The sequence below is a fragment of the Frankliniella occidentalis genome, unplaced genomic scaffold (genome assembly GCF_000697945.3).
Source record: "Frankliniella occidentalis isolate FOCC.00 unplaced genomic scaffold, Focc_3.1 Scaffold53, whole genome shotgun sequence".
NCBI classification, from domain to species: domain Eukaryota; kingdom Metazoa; phylum Arthropoda; class Insecta; order Thysanoptera; family Thripidae; genus Frankliniella; species Frankliniella occidentalis.
The window spans coordinates 1,428,251-1,432,962 of record NW_026267183.1 but is presented as its reverse complement, the minus strand read 5'-3'; the positions used below and the strand labels follow the sequence as shown (position 1 = coordinate 1,432,962).

General features: G+C 53.5%; 1 protein-coding gene across 1 annotated transcript in view; it reads right to left on the bottom strand.

Annotated features, from left to right (window-relative positions):
* The window catches only part of LOC127749424 (sodium channel protein 60E-like), a 165,079-nt gene that overhangs the window by 4,913 nt on the left and 155,454 nt on the right, over nt 1-4,712 (bottom strand). The gene's annotated exons all lie outside the window — the stretch shown is intronic.

The following is a 4,712-nucleotide window of genomic DNA, read 5'->3' as shown; positions in this document are numbered from 1 at the left end:
CCCATGCCATACTAGATGAACGCGGAACCTAATTGTGAGAGGCACGGCGACGCGTTCTGAAACAAACGACTATTAATTCGACGAGCACGACGAGCGGGGACGGTCGCTTCCTTTTCTCTGCCTCCCCCACTTACTCGGCTAATTTCCCTCCCCTAATTTCTTAAACATGTTTAATATGTCATCAACATACTGTCCCTTTTCTTCTACCCCCCCCCCTCCCTCTTTCATACCTTTCCTCACAAAATGATTCTGCCGCCGTCACTTTGCTACCTTGCCACGCGGCCGGCCTCCTGTAAACATGCGCCAACAAGCTCTGCGAGCTTCGCCTGCCAGTGGCCTTGCACGTACAGTCAAGGTCTTCGACGGGAGGAGCTTCCTTTTATTGCTATTTTCTATGGGACCCTTCCTGAAATAACCTTGCTGCCCTTGCCCTGCTCAAGCGCAGCCCTTCACTTCTTGTGTCCACACAAACACACACACACACCAGAGGATCAGGCGCGAGCCACAACGCGTCGGACCTTGCCCCCTCAAGCCCATGTGCCCCTGTGTGTGCGTGCGCGTGCACCCTCCTTGCGACCAGCCTGTTCCTCCCCCCACTCCCTCCACTTGCTGCCGAGATAGAAAGGGCTGGCTAAAATAAACAACGTGCATAATTTATGGGAGTGTCCACCCCTGACCCCCCCCCCCACTTTCCCGCGCAGCCCGCGGCGATAGGCCCTCTCTCTCCCCCCTCCCCCCGCCCCGTGCGCCTCGAGGACCCCGATGAGGTCGTCCCGGTGCCGGCCGGCGGCTGCTTGGTCCCTGGTTGCGAACGCGTCCTGCCTTTCCGAACGTTCCGAACGCGGCCGTTCCGGTCAACGCCTCGCCGCTCTGTACCCGCGCTTGGAACGCACCCAATAAAGTGGGATATAAGAAGGGGCCCCACCCGGCCGGGGATAAGGGGGGGGGGGGGGAGGGTCCACCGTGCATGTGTGTGGCCCCGGCCGCGGGTCTGTACGCACAGAAGCACCCGCTCTCGCTCTCGCTCTCAACGAGGCCGTCAAGGTGCCGACGGCGGGCTGCAGTGCACGACGGGGCCGCACCTGCCTGGCGAAGCCGACGAGCATGAGCTACATTTACAAAAATGCGTGCTCTACCGTGAGGCCCACATTACGTGCCTACAATTTGCTGGATAAGCCGCCGCACCCCTCGATATTGCTCTGGGACTCCATTGCATTTCAATGCATTTCGTACTTGATACATAAAATAACGTAGCTGCAGCGAATATCCACGTGACGAATATTAGGAATTAAAAATAAATGTTATGATATCATTATAAGTGTGGATTCAGAGTTCACGGAACGCAAGCGTTCTTTTCACGCCAGGCGTGATTTTCACGCTTCGTAAGCTTCACGCAGCCAATCAGGGATCGACTTACATCACGCCGGGCGTGAAAATCACGCTTTGCGTGAGAATCACGCTCGCTTTTAGGGAACTTTGAATCCACCATTATGGTTGACAGATCGGATTTGAAAAAGAAAACTTTATTTTGTCTGTTTCTTGCGAAAACTGATAAAAACATTCAATTTAAATGAAATATTTATTTAGAAGTTAGCGTGTTTACAATACGACACAATAATTGATTTCGCGCTTTCCGTCTTCCGAAAAAAAATTGTCGTACACAGATCTGGTTATACCAGCTGCTATCATAAAAGCTTACGAAAATATCTGTATCGTATACGAACAAGATTTTTTAAACGGGAAGTGCAGCTCTCACGGCCGCTGCCCCGCTGACGTGCGCGATGCGGCGTTTTCCTGCTCACTGCACTTCGATCTTGGCAGAGATCATATCCACGACGTCACAGCCGACCCAGTCATCCCCAAGGCCGTCGGAGGACGCAGTCGCGGGCCTACAACAAGGATATCAACGGCGAAGAAGGGACGGTCTAGAAAAGCGAAAATTAACCCCCTTTATTTTCTGGCTAATTTTGTTCTTCAGCGATATTTGGAATTCACGCGATAATGGGCCGTCGTTCTGAAATTAGCTATGCTTGCGTGCCGAGGCGAGGCCCGCACGTGGAGGGGATGACAGGCGGAGGACGACTTTTACACCAACGGTCATTCGGTCAAGCGCGGGCCTGCGCGGGTCGACCGCTGAGGGTCCTTCGCGCTCCGATACGGTAGGGACTATATTTGGAGGGGTCGACGCGTATCATATGGTCGATACCCGTGAGCCTTCCCGCGTTGGAGAGCGAGTCAGTGAGAGTGAGAATGAGAGGGAGGGAGGGAGGGAGGGAGGGAGAGAGGGAGGGAGAGTGCGCGTACGAGTGCGCTGCTTCACTTTGTAAAGTCCTGATGGACAGCGGCTCGCAAAGTTCTTTATCGCTCAAAGCCCAAATAGACGTCCGCCACTCCCCTCCTCGCGTGTTCTATTTTCTCTTTCCTCTCTTCTCACTTTGCGCGTCTTTTATTATCAGCACCTCGACAAATCCCTCACGTCTGGCTGAACAGGACCCGCGCACTCGGAATCGGAGCTGTCGAGCCAACACTGCTCTCTAAACAGTAGAGTGTTGAGGACGACGCGCCACCGGAGACAAGAAAAATTCCGACACGGACCCCGTTTCGTCACAAAAGTCTCAATCTCTACTCGCTCAACCCCAAATTAAGTCGCGTTTAATTCTTAACCTCCTCGAATCAGCCCCCCCATATAACAAAGTAATTTGTGTTAGGGAAGCAAATGCACTTTTCACTATTAGTCACATGTCACACATTCTCATGTGAACTGAAGTTACACATCCCAGAAAGGTCAAACAAACTAGTGGTTAGCGTGGGACATTTTGGCGGGCACTTTTTCAGTGTCGGAGTGTCACACGTTTCCTTTTTGTAGGGGACAGTGTTGTGGGCGTTGTGGGTGCGTTGGCGGTGCAGCGAGTGCGAGGCACATGCAGCAGGGCCATAAGCTAACTCGATTGCAGCTGGCCCGACAGTGTCCCCCCGCGGAGCAGCCACTCTGTGTCTGCCGCCCGGCCACCACCTCGCCGCCTAAGGGACTCCGTCGCACGGTGTCCCACCCGCCACCCTCTCTCTACGCTGTGTACTGTTTTGTGAGCTAAATTTTTTGCAACGTCGCCAGGAAGTCTCATTTATTTCTTTTCAACATCGCGAAGAATTCTGATTCTTTGTACGATACGAAGAATTGTTTCTTCGCATTTCGCAAGTCAGCTATCGAAAATCCTTACACAAAATTGGTTTGCAACTTACAAGAAATGTAAGTTAGCAGGAAAGGCTCTCCTGAGGAACCAGGGATATATTTTGCTTCGTTTTCGTATAGACTGTAGATGTAGCCTACAGATGTGATCCATATGTATGTATATATTTGTGGGTTCGTATAGAAGGAAAACAAAAGAAAAAGTCATACGAAACGTGAATTAAGCGTGCACGTTAAAAACAATGACTGACTTTTCGAAGAAAAGGGCCAAAATTTAAATAACTACAATACTTAAGGAAAACTCCTTTTTGAAATATATTTCAGAATGACAACACAATTCACCGTTTACTGGAAGATTTACTTGCCCCCGTTGTCGGGGGCGCCTTTTTTCTGTAAAAATCCCCCCACACACACATTCGTACGTTAAGAATACTGAATGTTACAATCATCATCAGTAAGCGACGTGCCTCCCAAAGGATAAAGAGACACAGAGTATGTTCTCGCTGCTTCCGCGCTTCCACTTTTGTTGCGACGACCCCGCCGCCGCCAGCTGCAAAGCAGACGGGTGCGCTCGGGGGACGGCTGCGAGTCGGGAGGTCGCCGTGATGTCACACGGACGGCTACTCGCCAGGCCCGCCGCGTCCCTCTCATGACAAGATTCCTCTCCTCTTTCCCCGAAGGCATGCAGCAAGCACAAGAGCAGCAGCAGCAGCAGCAGCAGCAGCAGAGCAGCAGCAGCAGCAGAGCAGCAGAGCAGCAGCAAAGCAGCAGCAGAGCTGCAGCAGCAGCAGAGCTGCAGCAGCAGCAGAGCTGCAGCAGCAGCAGAGCAGCAGCACCAGAGCAGCAGCACCAGTGCAGCAGCAGCGGCAGCGCGGGCGAAACAAGGCGGGAGAGAATGCCATCTATTGATGTGGAAGAGTCTACTCTACACCCACGCTTTGACCTTGTCTCTCCCCCCACTCTCTCCCCCCGTCTCTCCTCTAACCTCGCCGCCGCCATCGTGCCCCCTCCCACAACACACTGCTGAAATCTCACACGTTCACTGAAAGTTACATGTGAACCCTACAGCACTGTCACTTGTACATATACATTCGCCGTAACTTACAAGTGTAGTGCTGCAAGGTCCACGACTGTAACCTAAGTAGGTAAAAATTCACCGTGGACTTTTTTTTGTGAAAGCAAATTCTCCGACTACTTTGTCCCTTCCCTCTGCCGGGCTTGCAGCAGCGTCGTCCTCCCTGCTCTCCCCCACTTCAGCCCCACCCCTCTCCCCGCACGTCCTGCCACGGCACGTCCACCGGGAGCCCCCCCGGAGAGCACCGGAGGGGGACCGCCCCACTACCGGCAGAGCCAGCAGGCGGAGCCTCTGTCAGGCGTTTAGCTCGCTGTTCCGGGAGGTCAAGACGATTCGCGGACCGCATGCTAACGGGGTCTCACCCCCACCAGCCGTCCCGCCCCCACTGCTTTGGCGCGCGGTCCCCCTGCCTTGCCTGGTCCTTGCTATGGTCTTTCTCTCGCCCTCCTG